This window comes from Nipponia nippon, unplaced genomic scaffold (genome assembly GCF_047370975.1).
Source record: "Nipponia nippon isolate SJK-2023a ecotype South Korea unplaced genomic scaffold, ASM4737097v1 scaffold_3, whole genome shotgun sequence".
Taxonomy (NCBI): Eukaryota; Metazoa; Chordata; class Aves; order Pelecaniformes; family Threskiornithidae; genus Nipponia; species Nipponia nippon.
Genome location: NW_028262347.1, coordinates 64460624 through 64476382, shown reverse-complemented (window position 1 = coordinate 64476382; position 15759 = coordinate 64460624).

Sequence of the window (15759 nt, the reverse complement as noted above, 5' to 3'; positions counted from 1 at the left end):
ACGGGGACCAAAAAGAAAAAGCTACACACCTTACACGGGGGGAGGAAAGCAGCCCCTAACTGTTGTCAACAGCTTTCGGTCTGCACCATTTCTCTGCCATATGGCCCGATCTCCACGTCGGAGCTGAGATTTTTAGCTCGGCAGCTTCATACGAATCGTATCCCCAGCATCAGCAGTTATATATTCAGACATATTTGTTTTCTCCTTAAATTTCCGCTCCCTTTCTCTCTAATGGGAATAACTCACCCATCTCGTAGAGATCAAGTGCAACAGAAGGCGAGCTGGAGTCCCCAAGCTTTAGAAATCTCATTTCACCGTTTTTAACCCAAATAAGAGCGAATCCAATCTTCCGTACACCTGGGAATCTTTCCTTGTTCAAACACCGAGCCCTGCAGCCTTGGCTAAAGCCTACAGACAGAGAATACAGAGCGCTGAGCCAAAAGCCAGTGATGTCACCCATGCAACGTGAGACTCATTTCTTATTTCTCTAGCCTCCTTAAAGATAAACTGCACCACTTCCCAGGCAGGAAATGTCGAAGCCTTACTTTCTTAAGAGGGGAAAATGTAAAACCTGGATTTAACTGGATCCTGCCCATTCTCGGTCACAAGCCCTTACATTGTGTCAACCAAATCCAAGACAAGCGGAGCTGTTTCTTACTGCACCAAAAAATCCCAACCTACTACGTAACACACAGCGTGAGCTTGAAAAAAACCTGGATTCTAGACCTTCTGTGTGATCCAGAAAACCGAGGCCTCCGGACTCTGAACTGTACTGTTTAAAAAGGAAAGAAGCACGGCCATTTCCCTTGCATCAAAAAGCTCTGGATCCTGGCACACCCTGCTCTGTGAGTACCACAGCATCCCGGAGCTGGCAGAGGGACCTGGTTAGCCCCATCCAATATTTGGCTGCCACACACCAGCGACTCCACAGCATGAACAGCAAACAACGCGGTCGCTCCTACTGCACCAAAAAGTCCACGGCCCGATGCCTCTCCACCGACAAGTGCCGCAAAAATCTACATCCACACTGGATCGTATGAGCCTTTGGCCCCTGAAGCCCAAGCTGTGTCATCTGAATAGAAAATAAGCACAGGCTTTATTGGAGCCCCAGGGTTGGTGATAGCCCTTGCCCCCAAGAGAGGAGTACTGGGATTTTGCTAGCTTTCAACCCCAGCCACGCAAATTGTCCGTGCTCCAGTGGGGAGAGTAGACGGGGGGACATAGTAGCTCGTTGTGTATCAGAAATACATACCTGCATTTTCTTGTGGAACACAGCTGCATCAGAAAAAAACACACAGCAGGATCCTACCAGTTTTTGCCCCCAAACCAAATCGTATCATCAAAAAAGGCAAGATGCCTCCTTCCATTTTACCTGGCAAAACCAAGTCCCAAGACAGCTGGGATTTTCAGCTATGGAAGGGCACCTCTCCCACTAGACCATTTTTGGTTTGAAATGTACTGTATTGTCTAACCCACTCGTACAATTACAAAACTTGCAAAGGAAAGTCGATCATCCAAACCATAGGCACCGTGATCATCCGCATCCTCTGAAACAGCTCTATTGCAAAATTTCAATGTTATGTTAAGAATATTAACTGTATCCAGAAAGTTCTAGATAAAGTTAATTGTTTTTTTGAAACAAGGCACTGGTTTAAAATTTTTTCAGCAGTAACTTCCCTTTGTTGTTCATAATAAAGGCAAATATTTAAGGATCTAAGCCTTTTTAAAACCAGTGAAGCACAGGTGGATCCACTTCTATAACTGGATTTTTCAAGCAACCACATGTCAGTACACAAAAAGAATTAAATTTTATAGTGGGCTTGGAGCAGCCATACTTGTTGTCTGTTCGGAGATAAAATTTAGAGGTTTGTGGTCAAAAAGCTGCTGGCTCCTATAAAAGATGGCGAACAGGTTTCTTGTACCGCACCCACGCAGAGATGAGAGTGCACCTGGATTTCTTTGTCAATTTTTAGCATCAAGTCCCAAGCTGAAGGATGAGAACAGGGAACAAGCCTAATTTTACTAAACGTGGTTTTTGGCTGATAGGATTATTGGATTTTCAATTTAAGCATGAGAGTCTGCTACATTTATTCTCTGTTTAGGATGAACTGGAAGACAGAACTGACAGAACTGGAAGAAGACTGAGGGTAAGAGCAAAATGGAGGATCCAGCTACTAGAGCTGTTTTTCTCATGGCGTTGGCCAAAGATACATTAGGGGACAGGAAAATCATATAATGTAATCATACCTACATTACTTTTCCAGTTAAACATTAGGATTACAGTCCAAAGAGCCAAGATTTGGTTGGACCCAGGTCGGGCCAGGTGCCAGGTTTTTCCGTCACACTCCAAGGCAGTAAAGGAGTTTGGGGCAGGGGGGACTTTTGTACCTGGAGAAGCCAGACTTGTTCCCTCTTCTTATTCTTAAACATGGGTTTGAAAGCGGAAAATTGGCATGCAGTTCCAGGTTTTATCTTTTTCTCTGAAAAGGCATTTCAGTGGCAGTTTCTATGCATTTTTATTTTTTTGCTTGCATTTGTAGCTTTGTCAGATGGCAATCTATATCCTCCTGCGAGTCACCTTAAATATATAAATGTAGGAGAAAGTGTTGGATTTCAGATAAGCTCCACTTTAACTCTTAGAATTAAACATTTCTCTCCCTCATCATCATTATACCCTTCTTTTCAGGAGGGGCAGAATATTGCTTGCTGCAGGCATTAGGAACCTTTCCTCTGTCTCTTCCCGGGATTATTATAGACAGCCCCTTCTCAGCGCAAACAGATCATTATTAAATTCTCTTCCTCCCACCCCACCCCCGCCTCACCACAGGGGGAAAAAACCAATCCTTGTCGATCTTCAGATGAATGCAAGCTGGGAGAAAGGCACTTAAAAAAAAAACTCCACGCACACTTTGGCACGCTACGTGGAAACCGCTCCCTACAGTGAATTAAGGGCATCTTGGCAAAGGCAGGTAATTCATTGGTCTTAAATGAATCGGGGAGGGGAAAATGCAGTTTTAGTAAAGGATTGAAAGCCGAGGCTTTTCTTTCTGCAGGTTAAGATTTCAGTGATCCAGAGGGAAAGCTAAAGCACATGGGTGCACAGGAAAAATGTCTGAAGGCATGGGACAGGGAAGCGGAGCCCCGCAAGTCTGTTCAGAGCCAATTCCTTGTGACAAGCCCCGTGCGCTGCCTGCTAGACCTCAGCACGGATGTTCTCTTACAGATAGGGCCAGTCTCCTCTCCATTCCCTCCCAGGATTGCTTCTGCTTTCCTTAGCATCCTCCAGCTACCATTGCCCACCACCTTCCAAGAAAGCTTCAGACGCAAAAGCCAAGAGAGCGCCTGTACCGAGGTACACACAGGCGGGGTCTTGGGTTAAAAGGGGGGAAGGGCAGAGTTAATGGACAACCAATTGCAATTTGCTTTTCTTCATTTTTTTAACATCAAAATGACCTCCACCATATTTTTCTTCTTCTTCCTCTTTTTTTTTTTTTTCTTTTAAAGAAAAAGAGTTCAGTGCCATCTAGTGGGGGAGGGGATTGAGCAAGTCAACGTGCTTCCCATTTGTAGGGATCTGTACCGCTAACTCAGCTATTCAACAGGCAGAGATGATCCTCAGGATTTCCCTTCTCTCTTTGTGATCTTCACTTCCCAAGAGGTGATGTTTAATTTACACGGGCTCCAGCCTTCGTTCTTTGTAATGAACCACCTACTGAAGCCAAAGGAACTCGTACTAGTGTTGTATTACTTGGAGTAGCACTGGCTCTGGAGGCAGTTTGCTGCTCTAATTACAGGATCTCAAATACAAGACAGTAATCAAACCAAACACAGATATAACAAATTATATCTACTAATATTTTTTATCGTTCCAATGCACCTTGGATACTGGTGTAGGTGAATGAATCCTCAGCATGCCAGCCCTTCTACCAATACAGACGTAAAAGATGCCGCCTATCCCATAGAAGCATCTTACGATAACTCCCACAAACACTTGACCTATCAGCCAAACAGATTTTGGGGTGTTCAGGTGGCTCAGAACCAAGCAGAGGCTCAGTAAAGGAAGATCTGGACCACAAAACACCATATAAAAGTTTGTCATCTAAAACCCAGGCATCTAAACCAGTTGTTAATGCTCCTTCTATTTTTTTTTTTAATAGAGAAAGGCATTTTCAGAGGGAAACATCAGCCAGCTGCATAAACAGGAGCTAGCCCTACGCACACAGACAGACACACAGGGATTAGGCGGACAGCTATGTACACACTGGTGTTCAGCTGTGCACACACTAGTATCTGGCTGCGCACACCAGCACCTAGCTGGATGTCTTCTGCCCTCTCCCCTGCCAACTCCCTAAAGGGATTTGTTTTGCTCTCTCTAAAAAAAAAAATTGGGTTGCAAAGTTAAGCAAGTTAGTGAATGCCAGGTTTAAGATCACCCATGCAACATTAATTCACCCCTTATGCAAACACATTATGATACAATCTTTAATTACATGATTTTTGTTTCCATGGGTCTCCTGCTTTTTTCAGCGCAAAGGATGGATGTTGCTCACTTAATGAACGCTATTGAAATTTTCTCCTATCCTTATCATCCAATGTGTGGTGCACGTACTATTTACTGCAGAGCATCCAGATCTCGCATTGAATACAGAATGATTAATTTCCTCATGGGCTTTTCTATAGTAGTGTTCTCATTGTAGTGTTTGAGGGCTGGTTTTTTTTACAAACATCAATTAATTTATCTTCACAGCTCCCTGCTGAGGAACAGAGATAAAAGCCAGTATTTTCAAACACGTTAGTGTATTTTGGGTGCCCAGTTAAAGAAGCTTAGAACCAAAACTTTCAGAGTGCTTAGCACTTTCCTTCCTCAGAGAACAGCTCCCAGTCACCTTGGCTCTAGACACAGTGGGCAGTATTTCTATAAATTAGTGCTTGGGTGACTGAAACCGGATACACAGAAAATGGGGACCACATGGACAGTAGTTGGGAAGAATGTAATTTATTTAAGTCACCTAGCTTCGTAATAGCAACTCTCACAAAGGGTGAAATAAAATCCAATTTTCAGTTTCAATTCAATTGCCTTAACCGTGTGACCATGATTTTTCCCACCTGTATTTATCTGCTAGGCTCACTACACAGCCTCCAAGCTCTTCACCAAACAGCCGCCATCTCAGGAATGCAGAGTCCTAGTTCATCTGTCATCTACCACGAATGGAAACAGAGTTTGTGTAGAAAGTAGGATCTGGTAATGTATCTTACTTCATGAACACAAGAAACAAGTGAATGGCAATTCATGGGCAATTTTTATTCTGGTGTTTTCTTAGAGTCTTGATTTAGTGACCTGAAGCTGTGACGAACGTGAGAAGCACGCATGAGCTGAGACAGAATTAATCGGGGGTCAGGAGCTGAATGGAGTGTAGCATCAAAAGAACAGATTTGTTTTGGGAGAAAGCAAAATGAATTGCTGGGCAGCAAGCAGGAAGACATGTAGGTGAGCGGTCCTATATCATCTTTTTCAATAAAGCTGAGGGAATGGCCAACACTAAATGGCCTCACACAGAGACAGGTAAAAGACAGTGCCCAGCTAAAAAAACCCACAGTTTAATGTTGTTTTTCCAAAGACAAAACCAAGAAAATTACTGGGGGCTTTCCACTAAAATTGCTTCCTCCTGTGAAAACTTACTTTTTATCATTTAGCTGTGAACTGTCAAAACCACATCACTGTTAACAAACTAAGGCCATACTGTGCACACAGCTAACTATGTATGATAACCACTGCTTCTCATCAGAACATCTCCAAGAACATTTTTAAGCTCAGGCAAAACAACGATGAACTATTTTAAAGCAAAATATAATTAAACTTTCCCGCAAACTGCCCAACGCAGACATCATGCTTGGAAAATGGCAGCCCAAGCAGTTAAAGTTTAGCAAAGCTGTAAGCTACTGAAAATAAGGCCTGATAGGCAAACTTAGTCAACTGAGGACATTATCCTTGCACAGCCTCCACACAGACTGAGTGTTCATGGGCACTGTGGTAGACTGCAGAATAACTTGGAACCTATCACTCCACCTTTAACGGTATTGCCACGAGTTTTATCTTTTTCAACCAGGTGGTAGGATCTAAACGTGTACCACACTCACAGGTGAGCACTAAAGAGACTCGGGAAAGCCAGTCTTGGCCCTGTCTCTGTTGAGTCCTGAGTAAACACTCAAGATCTTGCAATGTCAGAGGAGCATCAAGAAAATATTTAAGAAAAAGAAAAGGCCTAAGTTGCACATGTGTAAGTCTCTTGATAGAGGGAGTTCTGCTGGGCTAGGAGATAACTCAGCCAAAGCACACAGGCAATCTTTAGCCCTCAGGGCTATTTGAAATTCATCTCCCTACAACAGAAAACACATCTCAGACCTTGCTTTCGCAGGCAGATTCGGCTTCACTCTGGTGCACTCTGTGATCACTGCAGCCACTCTGTTATGCCTCCTGCTTATTGTCTTGCCAACTTGGTAGTCAACATCTTCATATTCTACAGCTTCTTCTCCTCTGAGTTGGACTGGGTTTCACATGAGCTCTCTCCTGCAGACCTGTTTCCCCAAATGCCTTGCTAAGAGGACTACTGTTTCATACAGGCCCCCCTGTGCTTGCCCCGCTTTACCTTATGGATACATCAAGCCCAGCCTCCTACCCTAAATCCTGCTGCAGGAAAAACCCATTGCCTGCTGCAGTGATGAAGGTGACATTGCTCTGAATGCAGGAGTTTATATAGCAAGGTTACTTGCTGCCTAAAGCCAGCTACAAAAAGAAGATGGCTCTCCGACATCACCATCATTGGGCTCAGCTGAAAACAGGAGATATTACTTCTCATTAAAATTCATAGATCTTGTGACTTTTATAGAAATAGCAAGAAGAGTCCAGGATGGCAGAGATGAGATATTACGGCCAAAGAGTACTGACTCAGAGCAAAAAATCAGACTTCTGGCTGCCAATAATAAGCATATTTTGCAAGAAGTGACTTTTATTCTTAAAGCTACATCTAACACATTGATCTTCAATATATTAAAGCCTGAATAATTCTGATTTTGCTGTAGTGCATCAATATTTAGTTCATACAGGCAGTCTTATGTGAAGGTACCTCTCTAGTACTGTTAGTTTGCTTGATGTGGCAAGTCACCCTGCACAACCTTCCCTAAGCATCTGACAGATTTCAGAACCCGTTGTTCATTCCCAGAGAGATTTCTGGATGGGGGTTCTATCAGTCAACAGTGTTTTGTGAACTAACCCACTGAAAGACAGAGCCACAGTCTTTGCAGACCAGTAACACGGTCTTTGGTAATGAATGTATCACATCTGTGATTGGCTCCCAGCTGCCAATTCAATTTGTTGCTTCTTTTAGTCACAAAAGAAGAACAAGGATTAGTTAAAAATGAGAATTCATAGATCATAAGAAGTCATCACAGAAGAGACTGGGAAGAAAACCAGTAAGCAAAACCAAAAATAACACCTGCTTAGAAAAACTATATTCTCTGAAAACACTCAATTTTGGAACATGACTCAGAAGTAAGACCTCAGTCTTCATGTATTTCATTTGGCTGTGAAGTCCTAGCAGAGCAGACTCATTTAAAATCAAAAAAGAAAAAAGCGTATATACATATACATTGTGTGTCTCTGTAAAAGCAGCTGACATCTAGGATGATAAACTCTATTTAGATGTAAGTATGCCGCTATCTTCAACAGTTTCGCATTTACCTCTCCTCATTTATTATCACCAAAAATATTTGCATAAATATGAAGTATTTGTTCTTCAGAGTTCATTCATTTGTGCCGTTCATTTCCCCACATGAAATTTTAGCACTGTGATATCGCAACTGGTTGTTGAGGAATTGATTAGATCACAAAGAAAGGATTAGAGCTCCAGGTGGGAAACATGCAGCAGGAAGAGATGAATGCCTAAGCAAGAGGACCTAGTTTCCATGCAGTTGCCATTGGTTTGTTAGTCTTAACAAAGAATAAAGGAAAGAGGAGGAAAGAAAATCTATACATTTCAGCAGAATTGCTACCAGTGCTCATTTTCTAAGAGATGGCAGCAGCTCCTTAAGGACTATTCTTCTTCTGTCAACACTGAGTTGAAATCACAACAGCAGTTAGTTTCACATGCCATTGGTATTTTTCATTGGAAACTGCAATCCAATATATTATACCACGAAATCTGACACACCAAATGAGGCCTTTACAGAAACTTACAGCTTGATGCTTCTCTTCTAGAGCAGCTTTCAGAAGCTGGGCATCTCAAAGCGCTTTACAGCAACAATGTAGATGATTACAGTGCAGTGAATGGATGCAAACTCTGTAGGTACAACGTGTTTGAGGGAAATGCCTGTGTGGAGCATCCAGCCAGGACAGTGAGTCGCTTTCCTCCCCACGTATCTGACGTAGGGCCAGAGTGATCTCTGCAGTGCTGTATTCAAGAGGATTTATGGTTGGAGACCCCACGCAGCAGCTGGCCATTTGCATGCCGGCAGCAGCAGCTACGATTGTGAAGACCTTGTGGAAAGCTCAGTTCTGCAGGCACAGCCCCTTGTTGCCATTTTTGGAAATCCTGTTCAGAGCAGAACTGACCCATTACTAGGGCAGACTGGACTAGTCTGCAGCCAGGCTGGACACAGTCGGATTTCGACTGCAGCCAGGCTGGATACAATCGGATTTCGAAGCTCAGTAGTAGTTAGCTGCTCGTCTGCTGAACTGATGGAAGAAGAGCACTCCAAGGGATCTCCAGCACTTCCAGGAAGCTCAGTGTAACAACGGCGCAGCAGGAGGACATCTCTAAGACCATGGCAACAAACTTAGCCCTGCTTTGAGTAGTGTGAGCACTGAATACAACAGGGCCAGTCAGAGAGCAGGACTGAGCCTCAACCACTTAGGGCAAGCAACTGACAACGCCTCCAGAGAGTAGTTTGTGCAGACTACCCACCACAGCAGGGCAAAATGAAGAGTTTGATATGCTTTTGGCAATTATTTGGGGTATTCAGTCATCTGCAGCACAGTCATTATGGCTCATACTCTGAAGTTGTTCCAGCGAGAACTGCTGTGCCATGAAAGACATGCATTTATTCACCTTTGCTGTAAAGGCCTTCAGGTAACTACCCACCAAACAAGAAACAACGGAGAGCACTGAGCCTTAATGACCGTATTCTGATTGCCCAACAGGTATGGTAAAGACACTGGCCTGCAAGAAGCTAATTCTCTTGATTGTTTCCAGAGAAATGGACTAAAGAACAAAATTTCCCAAGGACAAAAATGGAAAAAAAGAAAATCTGGGACTCGCAGCCATAAAATCTGAAGAAGGAATTTTTCGCAGGAAAATGGGAACAGATGCCCAGAGAGCACGTGTAGGAGCAGGGCTCGTTCAGCCTGGGTACTGGCAAGGTCAAAGAGAACGAGCTGAATCAAAAAACCCACTTGCAGCTCAAAAGACAAGCACAAGCTGCAAGAAGAAAGATCCTGAATGCTCCCCAAAACCTGCCCACCAGACAGAAGAATGCTCCTGCAGATTGAAGAAACTGAGGCTGGGAAGCGCATGCAAGATTGATTATGTTTCTCCAGACAGGCAAATTCTGAAGCAAAGAGCAATGCTGGTTACTAGTGCTGGGCAAGGTTGCTGCGTGTATCCTGGGGCTACCCTGACGTAATAAACGGCAGCTTCATATCACCCACCAGGACTGGAGCAAAGAACTCCAAACTAAACCCAAAGAATTAGCTGTTTCCATGGCTCTTCCTCCAAAAGACTACAGAAGGGGGAAAGACTGATCAATGTTGTTTAAGTGTACAAGGAGTGCTACTAAGATGACTGGGTACCTGGGAGTCCAGCCAGATCTTGGAAAACCTGCTGACTGAGGCAGTCAGAGAGGGGGTACCTAGAGTACTCCCAGAGACCTAACGATGTATCCTGTGGTCAGCATTGGTTGGGATATGCTAAGACAAGAACGGACCTAAACCAGAGAAACGTGGAGAGAAATCTCCATTGGAATGCACCATAGAGGTCAACAGGGATATACAACATCAAGTCACATGAGGAGCAGCTGATGGAGCTGGGGTTGTTTAGTCTGGAGGAGGCTGAGGGGAGACCTTATCTCTCTCTACAACTACCTGAAAGGAGGCTGTAGCGAGGTGGGGGTCGGTCCCTTCTGCCAAGTAACGAGTTATAGGACAAGAAATGGCCTCAAGTTGCACCAGAGGAGGTTTAGGATGGATATTAGGAAAAATTTCTTCACCAAAAGGGTTGTCAGGCACTGGCACAGGCTGCCCAGGGAAGTGGTTGAGTCCCCATCCCTGGAGGTATTTAAGAGACGTGTAGATGTGGTGCTTAGGGACATGGTTTAGTGGTGGACTTGGCAGTGATAGGCTAATGGTTGGACTTTAAACGTCTTTTCCAGCCTAAGCGATTCTATGATTCTATGAAAGTCTGCCGAAACTCAGGGGAGCCAACAGCTCACAAACCCAAGATGTCTAGATCCAAGACAGCATCTTGAGAAGAGTTCAGCATGCAGAAACAGGAGTGTGAACTCAAACAGACCCGACCAATCTCCTTGGATTTTCTGTTTAAGAGATTGATGTCTTCCTGAAAATTTTATTGCTGGAACATTTTTATTCGCTCTTCATTTTTACACTCGGTCAAACAGAGTTAGAGACAGACAGCTGTTTTGACCCCGTTTGAAAACCTTGGAGGATGTCCTTTCAGATGAGTTCTGCAAGGAATGATGGAAGAGAAACTGCAAGAGGTTTTACCAGCAGTGAGCCAGATGTCTCCATTATTTCTTCTCTTTTCAGCTGATTCTGTCACTTTAATATTTTTCCTTTTTTTCCTCCCTCCTGCAATACTTTGTCCCAGCCAAGAAAGATGCATCTTTGTTACTGTTGCCTTTAAAAGTTTTATGTGCATGTTGTTGCTAAAGTAACAATAATACTTTACTTTCTGTAGTATGTTTTTCACTAGGGGAAGCTGAAGATTCTAAGAATCAATTATTCTTCACAACCCATTTCTGAAGCAGACATTATTATCCCGAGTTTACAGAGGGATGAAATGGCAGATAGGTTAATTAACTTGCTTAAGGTCATCCAGTGAGTTAGTAATGGAACTACAAAAAACCAAGATTCAACAGTTCTCATTCCTAGTCCTTTGATCTAACCACTAAGGAATATTCCTTCGCTTCAGTCTTAAGTACTTCATTTAAGTCTATCACTGATCATTTATTCTGACATATTGTTGAACTACAAGTTAGCAGTCAGTCTAAATGACAAACATGGAAATGTGTGGAGATCTACAGCATCCTCCCCTCACTTGCCTGTTCAGCTTCATGCACCCCCTGCTATGATGAACAACCCATCTTCCATTAAAAACAGACGTGCTACAGTTCTTCTGGAGAACTCTCAATACCATTTCAGGCATCAGTCTGAGGGCATCGCAAGAGCGAGGAAGAGCACTTGCTCTCTTTCCCCAGGAGGCGAGAAGGCTGTCTCAACAGCCCGGCTGTCTGGGAAAGCAATAAGGCCAAGATGCCAACTGGCTTTGAAAAATTTCTATTTTACTTTTATGCTGCATCTCCCTCCCAAGTGCTTCCAGTGTTAGATAGCTGGAGTGGCAGTATTTAATAGTTGCAACTTTGTAGATTTCATTCTGTGGCACTGGTTTGATGAGTTATTTCAAAGTCACAATATCCTTCAAATGCCCACCCAAAGTCTGTCAGTCTCTTAATACAACACATTCTCTCCAGAGGGATTTGCACTGCTAGACGTCTCCATGGCTCAGCGTGAATCGCTGCGCAACAAAATACAATTGAAGTTCACCAGTTAATCATGATCACATAAAAAATGAATAACAAATGCATTCTAAACACATATGTAGCCAATGCTGTTTTACCACATGCTCAGAGGGTCCTTCTACTTGACTCAGATGAAGATGACTTTCTTCCCTCATGTCAATATTTATAACAAGAAAATGTTAGAGATCATCTTACAGCATGAGATGATAGTTCTAAGCATAAGGCTTAGGAGTTGATTACTGTGTCATACAGGAACTACTCAAATGCCTCATTTCCAAGATCAGATGAAACAAGTTCAGACTTTTCGTTCCTTGTAAGTGTCAATAAACAAGCGCCAGTGAGCAAACTGGCATCCTGATCTGTTTTCCTTTCTGGGTATACCTTTGCCTTCTCAGGACAAACTCACAGTGGCTCAAGTGTTGCATTTTGTCAAAAACCTACCTGAAGGCTATTCAACATTCAGTTATAACTAAAACACGTACACAAGAGGAATTAACCAGATAGGTAATTCCAAATCACTATTAATCAGATAAAATAATTCCAGACCAAATTACTGCCAACTATTCGTAAAAAGGTCTTCCCTGTACGTTATCATGAGGTCTCGCCCTCTTTTTTTCACTGCTCTGCATGTGCTCTATGCATGTTTCTTCACTCCCTTGATTTCTTTCCTTCACAACAGTCCCCATGCAGAGAATGCCCATGCTGTCTCCCAGCCCCATGTCAACTCACTCTCCTTATAACTCCTTTCTAGGGTTTCACTTTTTTCACTCACCCGTCTGCCACTGATTTTCTTCTAAATAATTGCTGACAAGTCCAAACACTTTTCTCTATTTACAGCAAAAAGCTCATGAGGATCTAACAACATGTCCATAGAATTCAGCTCATGGCAAGCCCGTTCCTGTTGCCAGCCTCTGCTGCTTCCTTCCATTCCCTGTTATTATCACCCCTTAGCATGTCAAGTCTAATTTGGACTGTGGAAACCTCAGAGTGGGGACGTTCATTTTATGCGTCCAAAAGACTGGACACACACTTACAGCACTACTTAAATAGCATTACATTGGTCTGATTAGACAGGTGGCTCTGCGTAGCAGTCTAGATACCCCCAGCTTCAGGAACTGTCGGTCTAGCTCCTGTGCTCCCCATCTCCATAACTACCCCATCATTCTGCAGTAGCATGAAGGTGGATGAGCTTCACAGGGATGGAGGAGTGGGACAGAAATGTCTTCCATTCCTGTCGCCCTCCCACAGCGATAACTAAAAATTTAAGCAAAGAAATACCTTCTGTGACTAGGGGCACAATAATAAAGAGCTTGGACAGCAGTTCAGCCTTCATCCTGAATGTTAAGCACTAGCATCTAAAACAGGAGTGCATGTGTACCGTGGATGGCAATTATTCCCGGGGATGCATGTTGCAGCACTGCTGGGCAGCCAGACCGGCCTGTCTAACCTGTGCTCATGATGGGCATCATCTCAGGGAGGGTGACTTGGACAGTGTCCTCCACGGTGAAGCACATCACCCAGGGAGCTTAAACTCCCCGGCAGGATCTAGGGAGACACGGTTCCTCAGATGAGGTGCGCAAGTCCATTGATGGCTACACGGATTGCAAAACAGACCATGCTCCACCTCTGCAAATTTGCAGATGTGTTGAGTTGTCACTTTGCTGACTGTTGTGACCTTGATATTCCTTCCCGAGTGTCTGTACGCTGCCTCACTGGCTAACGCGCTAACCCTGGCTGGCTGCTTTGCAAGCAATTCTCCTCATAACCACAGTAATTACAGTGGCATGACAACAAGAACGTGCTCTTGTGAGTGCACATTTTTACTTTATTGCTGACCTCAGGGTTAATAATATTTGCATGTTATTGCATGGCTGACAGGAGAAACAACTGATTTTAGAGTAAAAAGGGCAGAAGAAATTAACTAATGCAGACCTGTTCATATATGCGTGCTTCCGTCACACCAAAAAAGCCATGCTGGAGCCTGCAAAGCATGGGCCACAACACTGGGTCTCTGAAGAGAAAATCTTTGTTGTTGTGACTCCTTCCTAGTGATCCGGACCTGTGATGTGCAACCGTGAATGAGAAAGTCAGTTTGCCTGCTGCCCTGATCACCGACGGCCATAATTCTCACATCGGCCTAACGCACTAAACATCTCTGGCCTGAAACTCAGCAGAGGAACTTTAGACAATCAGACCCCAGGGCGATAATGTTGCAGAAAACCAGAAATGGAACCAGAACCACACTACTGGGTCCATATTTAGGTAAATCAATACTTTGAGGGAAAGAGGAAGACGTTTTTCAGTGGTCTATATGCCAAATTTCTGAGTGTGGGTAACATGCAAGAAGAATTGGGTATTTTCATTGATGAGGAGAAATGAGATCGAACGGACATCATTACTGAAACAGGATGATTTACCAAATTGGAATATTAAAATATTTTGCCACAATCCTTTTAAACAAATAAAGAAATCTGAAGATGTGAGAAGGTAACAGTATGTATTAAACCACCGTCATTATTTTAGAGATGCGGTAACTGGTCCCAATGAACCCTACTGAGGAGGGGTGGAATGGAGTGGAGATGGCTCCAGAGAATCAGACTGCGTATTCCCCCAGTGCACAAAAACCATGCTCAATTTGGAGCTGCGTGAGGAAAAAGCCCCAAATAGCCAGCAGCCACGTCTCATTAGATTTTCTAAAACTTATTTTCTATATGACAGAAGTTATTCTAGTCTATATGGAATAAGTATTTTGGAACTCATCATGTTTAAACAATTTAATCCTGGGACAAGAAAGTGGTGGTTGCTTAGGAGCCAGCAATCACAATTTGATTATAATAAGCAAAAAAGGACAGCTCCAGCCAGGGAAATACTTTCCTACACACACAGAGACGCTTCAGAAAGACAATCTCCATCAAGATGAGAGAAAGGATGAGAAAAAAACGCTTCAAAAACAGAGCTAGAAATGTAAATGAGAATTCTTATGATCTTGCTCCATAGTCTGAAAGACATGATTGCATAATTAACAAAATGGCCAATTTTGGCTGAAGGACAATTTTGGCTCAGCAGCAGGGTGAAGGAAACACTCAGAAGTTAAAAGCATAGTATAGAGCAATGCGGAAAGGCAAAAGGATAGGAAAAAACGTTCTGGAGTATACAGAAAATGCAGACTACAGGAAAAGCATGAGCGATGTGACTACAGACAGCGAAATGGGGAGTGCAACAATGCCGAGGTGTATGACTAGACAGAGATGGTAAAATAGCACAGAAGTGGCAGAAATGGTAAAAACTTCTATTCCCTCCTTTGAAAGATTAAGGAAGAGGCACTTTATTATCTAGTAAAAAAAATGAAGCACTTTTCAGTCCATTAGTGAGTAATGATGATCAACATCTACTAGAACAAACATTTTAAAATTAGGGTATCTAGGGAACTTTTGCATAACAATCCTTGAAGAACTGGCAAAAGAAATCTCAGGAACGTTGATTTTAATAAATCTTGGAATACGGAGGAAATTACAGAAGATCATGGCAGTGTTCAAAAAGGGCAAGAGAGGTGACCAGGGTGCCTAGGCCACGAGGCTGATCCGCCCAGGGCAAGCATGGAAAAGGTGACAGAAAATGAGTCAAGGAAGGATTAAGGAGCAACGATGTATTTAATGCCAGCCAGTATACACTCTTCTAGAAAACGGATCCAGCCAGCCAAACCCAATTTCATTCTTTGATGGCATTACACGTTTGGCTTATAAATGTAATCACATCATTGCCATTTACTCAGATGTTTGCACAGAGCCTGATTTAGCACCTCCTGGCACTGATTAAAAATTAACATAAATCAAGCAGCGGGAAGGCTCATATGTAGTGGGCTTGGGAGGGGCTGAGAGCTGCGAAAAGCGGTGGGAAGTGTTAGGTGGCTGGCCTCACGCCTCAGGCGTTTCCCGCTGTTCCCCTGGCCAC